Raw genomic sequence first — 14775 nt, forward strand, 5'->3', positions numbered from 1 at the left:
ATTTCTGAGACAGGTGGATACTGGTGGGCAGATAAGACACTTTTACTGTATCGGCTCCCCTCTCACCGTCTAGTTTGTCAGGAGCCCTGGTGCGTCTTCCATGCCAAGAGCTGAAAGCCAAGACTCAAAGCCCCCTAATTTCTCTCCCACTTGGCCCAGTTTGTTTTGGCTAGTGGGAGGGGCCCTTTCTCGAGGTGCATTAACCAGATGGAGACATGGAGAGACACCATTGGAGATAGGTTAGAGTGGAACCCCACCCCCAGCCCCCTTTGAAGCCCACCCCAACAATCAGCTACACAGCTGTAGGCCCAGAGCCTGTTTGGGCAGCCAGAGAAACTGGAAAACTGCATCCAGCTGTCCCTAGCTACCCAGCTGTCCTGGCTTCATAGAAGCAGCTGTCACCCACCTCCCAGCAGAGTGAGGGGGGCAGAGGCCCAGAAAGGGCTTAAGTGTCCCCCCCCACAACCCCCGCCCCCGGCCCGCTTAGGAAAGCAGGGAAGAAGGGGTTGGGGATTTAGCTCAGTGGTAGAGTGCTTGCCTAGCAAGCGCAAGGCCCTGGGTTCGGTCCTCAGCTCGGGGGGGGGGGGGGGGGGGGGGAGCAGGGAAGAACTTTTCCTATGGTTACCTGGAAGAGCAGGCAGAGGCCTTGTAACCCCGAAGGTGCACTGTCCTTTAGGCAGGCCCCTGAACCCTCACCCTCACCCCTTCTCGGAGGCCACTGTGCCTCCTCTTTCCAGGAAGTGCTGGGAGGCGACAGCCTTTTCCCCACCACCCCACAGATGGGGACAGCAGCTCCTGTGGCCCAGATGTGCAGAGCCCGCGAGGAGGCCACCCGGCAGGGTGGCGGGGGTGGGGTGGGGAGGGGTGTCGGTTTCCTCCACTACCCGGGCCTGTCGGGCTCTTTTATGTCACAGCCCTCCCCCGACTCAGCCAGAGCCAGCAGCTGGGCAGGCTCCCGCCCCCTCCCGCAGCCTTTCCCAGCTGTCTTTGGGGTGGGGCTGGGCAGCTGGAGAACAGCTGCAGGGCGGGGGAGGCGGGGATGGGGGGGCGCCGCCCAGCAACTGCCGGAAGCCTCTCTACGGCTAGGAGGGAGAAGGACTGAGGGCAAGAAGGGCTGGAGACAGTCCGCTCCTTGCCCTAGGGTATTGGATCCCCTGACCCCAAATTTTTCGCAACAGAATGCGAAACCTCTCTCCCACTTCGAATGGTACCTAGGGTTCCAGCACACCCTGCGAAGAGCCATTTGAGCGATGTCAGCATCTTCCCTACATGGAGACCCCTGTCATTCTAGCTTCACTTCTGAATTCCTCCCAAGCCCTGTTCACACCCTCCCACTCAAAGCCCAGTCATCAAACCGGATCTCAGTCACCTTCATCTTCTCCCCAACTGGGAAGCTATTGGTTAGCAACTTCAGGAGTGTACCTAGTCTCTGGGAGATTCCCTACCAGACCTCTGCATCCAGTAAATTCTGGGGGAGGAGGGTCCGCAGGGAGGGGACAGTTGAGACTCTCTCCTTTATCAATAAAGGTCACCCCGAATGCAGAATCCAAAGAGGTGGAGTCTCCAGGGACTCTTGGTTAGAGTGCTGGGAGGGTTTCCCCGACTTCACAGCTGGCCTGGTGGAGCAGGGTCTGCACAACCAAACAGGACAGAACTTAAAGAAGGAAGGCTGGGTGGGTGGTGGTTCAGGCCTTCAGTCTTAGCAGGGGAGGCAGAGGCAAACAGATCTGTTCCAGGACAGCCAGGACTGAGGAAAAAAATCCTGTCTCGGGGGCTGGGGATTTAGCTCAGTGGTAGAGTGCTTACCTAGGAAGCGCAAGGCCCTGGGTTCGGTCCCCAGCTTCGAAAAAAAAAGAACCAAAAAAAAAAAAAAAAAAAAAAAAAAAAAAACCTGTCTCAGGGGCTGGAGAGATGACTCAGAGGTTAAGGGCACTGACTACTCTTTCAGATGCCCTGAGTTCAAATCCCAGCAATCACATGGTGGCTCACAACCATCTGTAATGGGATCCGATGCCCTCTTCTGGTGTGGATGAAGACAGTGTGCTTACATATAAATAAATAAATCTTTAAAAAAATAAAATAAAGTAAAACCTTGTCTGAAACAGCAGACAGACAGGTAGAGAGGAAGGCTGCCAGGCTAAGGAGGAGAGACTCTAAATTCTGACACTGGTTTAGAATCTTGCTTTCTTCTTCTTTCGACTTTTATGGCATTTTATTCTATTATTGGTTTTTTTGAGACAGGATTTCTCTGTGTAAATCTGGCTGCCCAGAAACTCTCCCTGTAGATCAGGCTAGCTTCAAATTCAGGGACCCTCCTGCCTGAGTGTCCCACCATGCCTGGCTTTCATTTTGTTTTGTTTGAGACAAAGTCTCTGAGACTGGCCTGCAATTCACTGTGGACAGCACTGGTCTCGAACTTGGGAAGATCTTCCAACCTCCTCTAACAGGTTCTGGTGCTAGGATCCCTGGTGCATCATGTCACCATGCCCAACTCTTTCTCTTTTGAGAGACAGGGTCTCTCAATGTGCAATCTAGGGTGGGCTTAAGCTCACAGTTCCTCTTGTCACTGCTTGCCAAATACTGGCAGGATAGGCATCCACGACCTCACAGGGCCAGAGCCGGTTCCCTAAAGTTAAGAGGGCAACCTGTCCCCGCCGTCTACCCTGAGCAGAAATGCCAAGGTGAAGGCCTTGAATCCAGGTTCTTTAAAGAGCTATCATTCTAGAACTTTCTTTGAGGTGAGGGGAAATGGGGCTTGAATGGTGTAAGAGGAAAACAGAAAGCCAGAAAGGCCTGGCCCCAAGAGCAGTCATCTGTTTCTTATGTTTTTCTCTCTCCCTTCTACCTGCTCCCCAAAGCCTCTCTTCTCCTTCAGGGCAGGATGAATTCCACCACACAGAGATCTAAACACTGTACGATCACAGCCAGATGGATTCCAGTAGTCTTGAGGAACTCACCTTGGAACTCACTGATCTTCCACAGTGAAAAAACAAACCTGGGGACTGGACCCATGGGCGGGCGTCACACTCCTGGGTCCAGGAAGACCCAGGGCTGCTTTCGGCCAGGCAGTGGACTTACCTCAGAGTTCTGCGCTGAGGGCCTTTGCCTGTTCCCTCCACAGGAGACCAGTTTTCTTTAATTGCTGTGTGCTTAATTTCTCTCAACTGCAGCAAACTAGGCTATTTATGACTTCTCCTTGCATTAGATCTTCAGTAATTGGGTCTTTCTTGAAAACGAACCCATCTGCTCTGTGCCCTGGGTTACTTTTCAGTATTTACATTGAGGTGACACGGGGGTGATATGTGGGATGATGTGCCATTTATAGAATGGAGGTGAGGGGTGACAGAGGCACCACCTCAAATTGCATGTCAGAACTAGAATAGGGGGCCGGTTTCCAAGAGCCTAGTGATAAGAGTGATGTGGATTACTGGTCTACCTAGAGGGAAACTGGCAGGGAGTCATTTGACATATGGATGTCCTGTTTGTCAGTTGGATGTTGGGATCAAACACTGTCCATATGCGTCCCTGCTGCAGGGTACCAAACAGGAGAAGGCATGGATGCAAATGGACAGCTTGTAGTCTAGTGGGGATCTACCGGTGAGCCATCCCTGCCGGCTGTAGCTCCCTAGATTTTACCCATTAAACCACATATTGAGGGTCAGTCTTCCAACAGTCCACATGGTCCCAGGTCCCAGTGGCTTTGGACTTCAGACCCTTCCTTTTCTGTAGTGTCAAAGGTTCATTTCCTCCATGGAACACCGCCAACCCCATTTCTGCAGGAGGAGGAGGACGGAGGAGTGATGGGATGTGTTTGTGAAGTGCCAGATCTGGTCTGGCCTAGCCAGCTTGCACACACTGGAAGCCATCCTAAGTTCCTGTTCCTTTAGGCTAACCTTACTCCCGTGCACGTGACTGCCTTCCTTCATGCTTGAATTGTGATTCACAGGGCTGGAGAGAAGGCTCCATGATTCAGAGTGTACACTGTCTGTAACTTGAGCTCCAGGCCAGAGGCTCTGCACGTACTTATACACAATTTAGAGAAGGAAAAGAAAAAGAAAAGCCAGGTGGTGTTGGTGCACACCTTTAGTCCCAGCACTCAGGAGGCAGGTGGATCTCTGTGAGTTTGAGGCCAGCCTGGTCTATAGAGTGAGTTCCAGGATAGCCAGGGCTACACAGAAACCCTATCTCGGAAAAAAAAAAAAATCTAATTGTGGTTTACATGTCAGGGTACAAACGTTAGGGCTTACATTTCCTACTAGGATATGACTCCCTACGGAAACACACATTATTGGTCATCTTTGATGTTTCAGAGTCTAGCACTGTGCCTTTCATTCATTCAGACGGGCATGCAGCCAGTAAATGTCCACTGAGATCCTTTTGGTCTTGGGCATCACTCCAGTGTTAGAATGCCACTGAACGTGACCTCCGCTCATCTTAGAGTTGATAATCTAACGAGGAAGAGGCAGATGACAACAGCCAATAAGTAATCATGGGTTGGGGCAAATATCACAAAGGAAAAGCAAAGTAAGTTAGGGATATAGCTATGAGGAAGAGTGGGGGTCTATACGTTCTTATATAGGGAGATGGGTAGGTAGGCTTTTACTGAGCAGAACACTTCAAGAATACTGGGTGGTGGCATTTTTGGGGGGGGGGTTCTTTTTTTCGGAGCTTGGGACCGAACCCAGGGCCTTGCGCTTCCTAGGCAAGCGCTGTACCACTGAGCTAAATCTCCAACCCCGGCAGTACATATTTTTAATGCCAGCACTTGGGAGGCAGAGGTGGGCAGACCTCTGAGTTTGAGGCCAGCCTGGTCTAGAGAGCAAGTTCTAGGATAGGACAGCCAGGGCTAAGAGAGAGAGAGAGAGAGACAGACAGACAGACAGAGACAGACAGAGAGAGACAGACAGAGAGAGACAGACAGAGAGAGACAGACAGAGAGAGAGAGAGACAGAGGAAGGAAGGAAAAAAGGAAGGAAGGAAGGAAGGAAGGAAGGAAGGAAGGAAGGAAGGAAAAAAGAAAGAAGGCTGGAGAGATGGCTCAGTGGTTAAGAGCACTGACTGCTCTTCCAGAGGTCCTGAGTTCAATCCCCAGCAACCACATGGTGGCTCACAACCATCTGTAATGGGATCTGATGCCCTCTTCTGGTGTGTCTGAATTTACAGTGTACTCATATACATAAAATAAATAAATATATCTTTAAAAAAAAAGAAAGAAGGGGTTGGGGACTTGGCTCAGTGGTAGAGCGCTTGCCTAGGAAGCGCAAGGTCCTGGGTTTGGTCCCCAGCCCGGGGGGGGGGGGGGGGGGGGGGAGAAAGAAAGAAAAGAAAACTTTAAGAATGTATTATGGGAGGAGCAAATCCAGAGATAGTTAAAGGCATAGCAAGCAGGGCGGGCAGGAGAAATGAGCTAGCTGCTTCCCGGCAGAAGAAGTTCCTTTCAGGAAGAGTCAGGGGGTGAGTGTGGTTGAAAGACTGAGGGAGGAACAGGGTAGTGAGTGATGAGGTCACCCAGGCAGTGAGGGAACTTGAGGCCACTGTACGAGCTCTGCTTCTGCTCATGAGCTACTTGCTCAATGAGTAAGGGCGGGAGAACCAAGTGCCTGCTGTAAGCAGGGGTAGCCCGGGCTCCTAAGCAGGAAGGGCTTAATCTTGTCCTGAAGGAGAGAAAAGAGAGAGAGGCACGAAAGAGAAAGAGGTTCGCTCTTGGAGCAGGTGTGGGAGCTCTAGTGGAGGACAAGGAGGAGAAGGTCTGTGTGTGTCCATAGTCTGTGTCCATAGTCAAAAGTCCATAAGAGAGGGCTGGGGATTTGGCTCAGTGGTAGAGCGCTTGCCTAGCAAACGCAAGGCCCTGGGTTCAGTCCCCAGCTCCGAAAAAAAAGAAAAAGAAAAAAAAAAGTCCATAAGAGGAGAAGTGATCCAGTGTAGCATGTGTCTGTAAATCCAACACTTTCCATATTGACACAGGAGAATTGGGCAGTTGAAGCCAGCCTGGGCTATATAGGGAGACCCTGTTTCAAGAAAGGAGGAGGAGGAAGAAGAGGAAGAGGAGGAAAGAAAGAAGGAGAAATAGAAAGAAAGAAAAATCTTTGTTTTGAGCTTGAGGGTCCTAGCAAGACCTGGAAAGCAGGCTTCGGAGCAGAGGGCTGCCTTTCTGCACAATAGCCCTGACCTCCATAGGGAAGAGGGGCCAGGAGCAGGAGAGAATGTACCAGTGGGGAGACAGAAGGAAGTACAAGGCACTGTAGATATGGGGACCAGGGTCAAGGGTGGGAGCCTGGTTCAGGCTTTTTCTTCCTTGTTTGTCAACCCTGTGCCCAGAGTCAGCAGAAAATCCGCAGCTCCAGGGAGGAGGCAGCACAGAACCCGAAGCTGCTGAGGGAGCAGGGCAGCAAGATGCCATTGTGTGCCTGCAATCAAGAGGCTTCAGAGGAAATCAAAAGCGCCAACTGGGGAAACGACGTGTGCACACTGTCTTACACTCGCTCGCTCTCAAACACTCTCGCATTTGCGTGCGTACGAACGCATACACGCACACGACACACACACACACACACACACACACACACACACACACACACACACACACACACTTCTGCCTCTAAATGGGTCAAGTGAAGGCTGTGGCTGTGGGTTGGGCAGGGAAGGCTAGGAAGTGGGGCGGGGGCGGGCAGAGCAGCCTGGGCCCCGGTGCCCACTCACTCTCCTGGCACAGGAGACGGCAGCAGCTGCAGGGTGGGGTGGGATGTGAGGATAAATATACACCTCCCCATGCATATGGATAATGCGTACAGCTGCCCTGCATGCTTAGTGTTCATTAGGGCCAACTGTTTCAGGAGCAGCTCAGGCGGGCGGGAGGGTGCGCGCCCATTCACAGACTCGGGGCAGGGGGGCCGCCTGCAGCTGTGCAGGCCCCTCCTCCTGCCTGGATCAGTATCCCAGCCATCGAACGAATCCTGCTTCCTCCCACTCTCTCTCTGCCCAACTCTCCCTGCCCTGCTAGTTCTTACAGGCCTTGGGGCCATGGTGTCAGGATGAAATTTAGCCTGCCATCGCGGGGGGGCGGGGGGGCTCAGTGAATTGAGGGGAAGAGTTGGGCTGGATTAAGTAAGTCTTTTGGCTTCAGGATGGGCCACTGGTGACAACCAAAGATGATCCTCTCTTTTCCAAAAGCCATCTCTGGCAAACTGCTTTAGCCCTGTCATCTGGGAGCTGAAGGGAAGTCCCATCGTACTGGAAAGCCCCAGAAAAGCCGCACTGGGGGCTGGTGTGCTTCCCCGATGTGGACCTTTTGGTACAAGTAAGACTGGGGGAGGGAGGCGGGTGGGTTCCGGCCCCCGAAGAGTGTACGGAGGTGGGATGGGAAAGAAAGCAGGCTGGGAGGAGCTAATGACACAGATAAGCCATTCCTAAGGATGAATGTGAAGTCTGCCCTACACACGGATACCTGACTGAAAGGCCAGTGGATGCTTGGCGTTCTAGCCAGTGTGAAATCTGTCCAGAGGAGGAAAATGGAGACAGACGGCAGTCCTCGGGCTTCTGTTTTCAAGACTGCTCAGCAGGCAGAAGCTGTGGGTGTTTGGAGGGGGTGTGTCAGTCCTGCAAGCTGCCCCTTTTTCCTCCCCTCCCATCAGGAAGTCAAAATGGACTGCTGCTCCAATGACCTAGATCAAACTTGCCAATCTCCGGTCCAGAGTAGAGGCCACAGGCTTAGCCCAGAACTCCGCTCCCAGCTGACCCCAGCTGCTGTCTTTTGTTTTAAGGATGGGGCTGGTTCCTGTTTGCTGCCTAAGCTGATGACCTCAGGAACAGCAGCTAGGGATAGGTCCAAAGGCAGAGTGAGGTCACCTCTGGCCCACCTTGCTGTACCTGGGAGGCCTGTCCTCCAGGTGCTCCTAGCCACTGCTGGTCCCGACAGAGAACAAGAGCTTCCAAGCCAGGAGTCAGCAGGAACCCAAGCTACCTGTGTCTCCTGTGCGCTCCACTCTCCTCTGTCAGGAACACTAGGACAGTGGGGGTTGTTCAGCAGGGTTCGCTCAGCCAATCATTAGAAGAGGCAACAGTTTGTTTGGGTCCCAGCCCTCCCCCGCCTCTTCAGGTACCCCAGCCAAGACTTCTGCCCACTCTTGCACCCCATTTGCTCTCTAAAATTCTGTCATTAATATTTAATTTCCTTAGCAAGGGCTTTTTGTCCCTGGAACACTGCACTTCACGCTAAGCACAGAAATTGCTCTGTTGTTCTTTGTGAGCGAGATTCCTGTGTTCTCTCTTTCAAAGCAATATTTTAAAAGATTGCTGGTGTTTTGTTTTACACGTATTGATGTTTGGCCTGTATCTATGTCTGTGCACTGTGTGCACCTGGGTGCTCTTAAACACCAAGCCAGCTCTCCAGCCTTCATTCTGTACTTCTAGGAGCACCGTTTTGGAAGTCAAGAAGGAGCTGGGTTAGTCCCAGCAGAGAGGCAGGACTCTATGGAGGAGATCTCTATTAGTTTGAGACCATTCTGGTTGGGTTTGGGCCAGCCAGGACAACACAGTGTGAGCCTGTCTTTTTTTTTTTTAAACTATTATTGTTATTATTTTATTTTATTTTTCTTTGTGTAACTGTGTAAGTGTCCTGGAACTCTCTTTGTAGCCCAGGCTAACCTAGAACTTAGAGTTCTGCCTATGTCTGTCTCTGGAGTGCTGGGGTTAAAGGTGTGCTCACCACCATGTCCAGTGAGCTTGCCTTGTCTCCTTCTTGTGAGATCTTGGACAAGTGATTCAGGATATCCAGTTAATAGTGTCCTTGCAAAGGTTAAGTAAGATTAATAAATAAGATGTTTCTGGGGCAAGAGGATACTGACTTAACTGTTTTTTCTCAGCTGACTCTGATGCGGGGAGGTCTGGTTACTGGTTGCAGACTTTAACTCCACATGTCCATGCCAGTGGCTGGTACACACACACACACACACTCACACACACACTCATATACACACATACACATACACACACTTACACATACACACACACTCACACACACTCATAAACACACATACACATACACACACTCACACACACTCATATACACACATACACATACACACACTTACACATACACACACACTCACACACACTCATAAACACACATACACATACACACACTCACACATACACATACTCACACATACACACTCGCACACACACTCGTATACACACATACACATACACACACTCACACACATACACACACACTCACACACACATATACACACACTCTCACACACACACACTCACACATACACACACTCATACACACAAACACATACACACACTCACACACACACATTCACACACATACATATACTGCACACACTATACACACACTCTCACACATGCTCACACACACACACTCACACACACACACTGTACACACACTGCAAACACACACACACACTGAACACACACACTGTACACACTGCAAACACACACACACACTGAACACACACACACACACTGAACACACACACTGAACACACACACTGAGAACACACACACACACACACACACACACACACACACACACACACACACGCATATTCACATATCTCTATCCACCAAGTGCTGGACCAGCAGATGCTCTGCAGGGAACAGGAGCCCTTTCCCTCCTCCCTGCCCTGCTGGTGGCGGCTGCAGCTTCTCTGCATTCTGCAGTGTTGGAAAAAGAAATTACAGAGCAGATTGCAATTAAGGGGGATGGGGGGGCACAGAGGCCCTAAAAATGCAGCTTGACTGAGCGCTAAACTGTGTTTTTGCCTGGAGCCAATCAGGAGCCTCTGACGAGAGCCTGTTCCCACTTACAAATCTAATTGCAGGAGGTGTGGTTGGGGTGGTCCTGGGAGCCTCAGAGAGGGGTCTGCCAGCCCCTCGGGGACGGCTGCCGGCAGACTGCTTGTATGTTGTTTTGAGAGTCACAGAGTCACACAGGATTAGGAATGGAGGTGGAAGCAGACATATTGGGAGCCTGGGAAAGTGCCATGCTTTTTTTTCCTTTGGTAATAGCTTCAGAGCTTTCATATATATATCACACACCACACAGAACTACTCTCTGCTCCTCCTGGTCACTGTTTTACACACGAGAGACTGAGGCATGAAGAAGGGTCTACTGTTTGCAGAGTGGGTTCTTTCTGTCTAACTCTGTGGGTTCTGCGAATTGAACTCAGGTTTCCAGGCATGGATGGTGAGCCCCCCTCTCTGCTGTCTATGTAATCCAGGCTGCTGCTCTTGAACCCACGGAGATCTTCCTACTTCTGCCTCCCAAATATTGAGATTGAAGTTGTGTGCTACCATAGCTGGACGTTTTGTGTTGTTTTTCAAGTAATTTACTATGGAGCCTAGGCTGGTCTTGAACCTGCCAGCCCTGAGGCGCTGGGATCACAGGCACACAGACCCCGAGTGCTGGGATCAGCGGCCTGTGCCACTCTGCCCGTCTGAGGACACAAGTGCACTCACCACATATCCTCTATTAGGCCTTGGTAGGAACATCAGATTTATCAAAAGAGAAAAAACAAAACAAAATGGCAGTAACATTTTAATTTCAGATAAACAGCGTTTTCCTGAGTATTATAACGAGGTCCCATATTGCATGGAGTATAGCTGAAGTAAAAACTAGTCTTTATTAGAGATTCAATATGAACTGACTGTCCTGTAACACATCTGACACCTTGTGCCTTTGCTCCTCCCACCTCTGGCTCCCCTCTCCTGCCAGTAACTCACCCTCCCTTCATTGGGGTAGGAAGAATTCTAGGAGGAAATGGATGAAGGGATGATCATAGACCTCTGAACCTCTGCCAGCTACCGTGTGACCTTTCATGAACGTCCCCATCAGACTTCTGAGTTTTTGAGATGGAGTTTCAAGTAGTCCAGGCTGCCTTTAAGTCCACCTTTCAAAGGCTAGCATTTTTCTCTCAGGGGCTGCAGGCGAGAGGACTCAGTGGTAGGCAATAGGTGACTGCAAATGTCCCTGGTAGCGCTAATGTTCTTGATATCTCCCTCCTTTCTGCTGTCCATGGGGCTGAACCTGTGCAACGGAAGGAAAGAGATCTGCTGCTGTGCTTTTGTGATGAGAGGACCTGAGGCCCTGGGGACTGGGAGTCCGGAAGGGCAGGCAGTGCTAGCCTAGGAGACACCTGGTGCAGAGAGAGGGCTGTGGTGAGGCAGCTGCTGAACAAGCAGGAGGTGAGGTCGAAACTGCCAGGGGGTCGAGGTCGGCTGTGGCACTTTTCTTCTTCTTCTTCTTCTTCTTCTTCTTCTTCTTCTTCTTCTTCTTCTTCTTCTTCTTCTTCTTCTTCTTCTTCTTCTTCTTCTTCCTCTTCCTCTTCCTCTTCCTCTTCTTCTTTCTTCTTCTTCCTCCTCTTCTTCTTCTTCCTCTTCTTCTTCTCCTCCTCCCCCCTCCTCTTCTTCCTCCCCCCTCCTCCTCCCCCTCTTCCCTCTCCTCCTCTTCCTCTCCCCCCTCCTCCTCCTCCCCCCTCCTCCTCCTCCTTTTTTTCTTCTTTTTTTTGTCTTTCAGAAACAGCAGGGCACCCAGGTTTCAGGCTCCTCCAGTCCTTACAGGCTGCTGTGATCCTGGCTAAATCCTAAAGGCCTCTGTTTCTTCAACTGCAAAGTGGGGTTAATACTGCTTAGTTCTGCAGGAGATGCTGGGATTAGGGGGAGGGTGAGATGCTGTGGTTGCCGCTGCTGCAATGGTGCTGGTGGTTTTCACATTACCTGGTGGTGGTATTCATGTGTTTTCTTCTGAAAAAAACAAAACAAAACGAAACGAAACAAAAAGCCTAACCTCCCTTAAGGAAACCTAACCTCTAAAAGGGCAAAGCTGCTTGGGCCCTCTCCGAGCCCCAGCAGAGACCACAATTCGCTCCAGACTGCCTTCGTTGCAGCTACATTTTATTTGTTGCATTTTTGACAGACGTCTAAATTATACATTGAGCTTTCCACGTGACCAAACACCGCGTCCCTTCCTTTGATTATCATTTTCAAAAGGGACCAAAAAAAAAAAAAAAAAACCTTCCGATGGATCACACCGAACCCCGAAACCACATGGAGAGCCGAGCTAAAAATAAAGGAAGAAGCGAAGCGTCCTGAAAACGAGAGGAAGGAGAAATCAAAGCGCGCTGTAGAAGGGAACGGAGACATTGGTCCTGGTGAGGGTGACATGGTGTCACCCTCCAGGCCAGGCCGGATAAGGAGCGGCCAACAGTGAGGGTGGGGCTCAAACTGGCATAAAAATAGCCACCACTTTAGTCCGGAGGGGAATAAAGAAATCGTCCGACAGCGGGGAGGGGGGAGGGAGGGAGGAGGGGGGAGGACGTCGGCAAGGCTGTCCCTCTGTAGCATCTCAGGCTGTGGACTTTTCTACCGGTCAGAGCTAACCACCGGCATAATCGCTGACTTTCAGCTGTGCGACGACATGTTCCCCAGCTCAGCCCACATCAATGACACCCTTGTTTCCATAGTAACCAAGGGAGAGCTAAGGGGAAAGGGTGTACTGCACTGGGCGAAGGGAATCCAGCCAAAAGGAGCCACACAGGGAGGGTGAGAGCAGGGCTCGGTTTTTCCCACAACTGGCTGGAGGATACACTGTGGACTTTGCCTGCCCTCTGGCCTCGGCCCTCGCCCCCTGAACATTCAGATGCAATGGTGCGCAGAGCAAAAGTCTTACCAGGGCTCACTGGGATGGGGGGAGGCACGGGGGCGGGGCATCCCCTTTCTAGCTTCAGACTCTGTTCTCTGGCCATGGCCACAGGGGGCAGGGGTGGCACGGTGGAAAGGAAACAGGACTTTACAAGCATTTTGTTTTTACAAATGGGAGCTTTCAAACTGCATTTTTCAGGCTCCACTCATTTATCCCCCGGAGCCCCTAGAGGGTTCAACAGGGCTCACAGGGAAGATAAAAGCCTGTGACAGCCACAGTTGTCTCTGGTGTCTCTGGCTGGGAAGCAAATGTGGACATTTAGAGAAGCAGCGATCAGAGCAGGACAAGGCACTCTGCCTGCTAGCTGGGGCCGGGGTGGGGGTGGGGGGTCTTTAGAATAAATAGTTCCTTTAGTCAGCGGTGAGAGAGCAGAAATGCACTACAGCTCATGCTCTTCCAGAGTCCGAGTCCCTGCTACAGCATTCCAAAACTGGCTTCAAAGTAGACTTCCGGCCCCCAGATAACACCCTGAAGCACTGGAAGGAAAAGCCAGTCTCCAGGGCCAAAGCTACATCTGGTGGCTGCAGAAGGGACACTTCCGATCCCTTATAGCCATTTGCCACCCTTCAAAGCTGGAGGGATTTGGGTGAGCTAGACAAGTCAATGGGAGAGGCAGCAGGGCTAACTAGCTGAGCGGTTTAAAAACCTCACCTTCTTTTGTCCTGCAAGTCCTTACAGGCCTGTGTACTACAACCCCACACCTCTCCCCCAGCCATTGCTGATAGCTTTTATCCTGGTCACCTTTCAAACTGTCCAAGCTTCTCCCTCTCCAGAGACCAGAATAAGCTGGGTCCACAGAGCAGGGGTTTCTGAAGCACTTCCTGTTTGCTCGCACACCATGGTGGGCTTGGAAAGGACCCCTTCCCAGATGAGAAGGCAGCTGGCCTCCCTGGCCCTGCCGGGCACTGGAGAGCTCCTTATTTACTCTCTGAAAAGCTCTGAGCTCATGCCCAGAACAGAGTTTAATTCAGGAGCAGGCGATCCTCTGGTCTGCTTTCGGGGTTTGAGGCTGGGATTTCTGAGGGTTCAGGCAAACGCGCTCCGCTCCTTTCCTCTGGCAGTGGGGGAGGATAGGGTGCTTACCACCCTGCCCAGTCGGCCAACAGCATGTTTGCTGGGAAGGAGCAGAAGAGCCCAGCATGGGGTAAGAGTCTTTCCTGGGCCCAGCCCCCAGATCACACCCATGTTCACCCCGCAGCATCCATGTTCATTCCCACACCATTTAGTTGCCAGCTCTGTAAGAATTGATCTCTTCTCAGATCGATCCCCTGGCTTCTCTCAGTGGAGCAGGTTCATGGCAGAACTGCGTTTATTTTTAAAATCTGATAGCATCGGCCTGGCCTATTGTGATCGTTTAAACCCAGAATTCTTCGAGCTTTAGAAATCCCCTGTATAGGGCCACAGTGGAGGAGTCAGCTAATCTCAGAGCCGCCTGCTCCCTGCTCCACTGAGCTGGAGAAAGCCTGTTTGCACTAGCCTGAGCCCTCGATGTGAGGGCTTTCTAAGGACCTTGTAATTTTTCTGGAATTAAACCTCCCACCTCTCCCTACATTCCAGATGTCATTACAGTCAAAAGTCATAAGAATCTGTTTCCCTCTGTGGCTGGCAGGGATGAAGAGATGGGGGCACGGGGTAGGGAGCAGGGGCTGGAGTGAGGCTGGTTCTGTAGTGACTTGTTCGCAAAGATTCTTTTCTTTTTTTTCCTTTCTGTCAAAAAGTGAGGATTACACACAGTCTCTTACCTGCCTGACAAGACGGTTTAGTCATCAGCCGTCCTTTACTTCCCAAGTGGCGGCAGCTGCCGGACAGACCAAAGCCCTGGCTCAGGTGCCCATGAGGAAAAAAGTGTCTGCACAGCACCACCAAACATGCAGCTTCCAACCACCCGGGGAGTGAGGGACAGGGCAGGAAAGAAAGAGACCGGCAAGAGCAGGCGAGTGGCTTCCTCCCTTTCCACGAAAGCCCCCTGGAATCCTCTAACTGCAGTGCAAGGCCTTGTTCCTTTCTAATCCTGTGCTCTAAGACATCTAACACTATTTCAGTTA

Source organism: Rattus norvegicus, chromosome 1 (genome assembly GCF_021556685.1).
Source record: "Rattus norvegicus strain SHRSP/BbbUtx chromosome 1, alternate assembly SHRSP_T2T, whole genome shotgun sequence".
NCBI classification, from domain to species: Eukaryota; Metazoa; Chordata; class Mammalia; order Rodentia; family Muridae; genus Rattus; species Rattus norvegicus.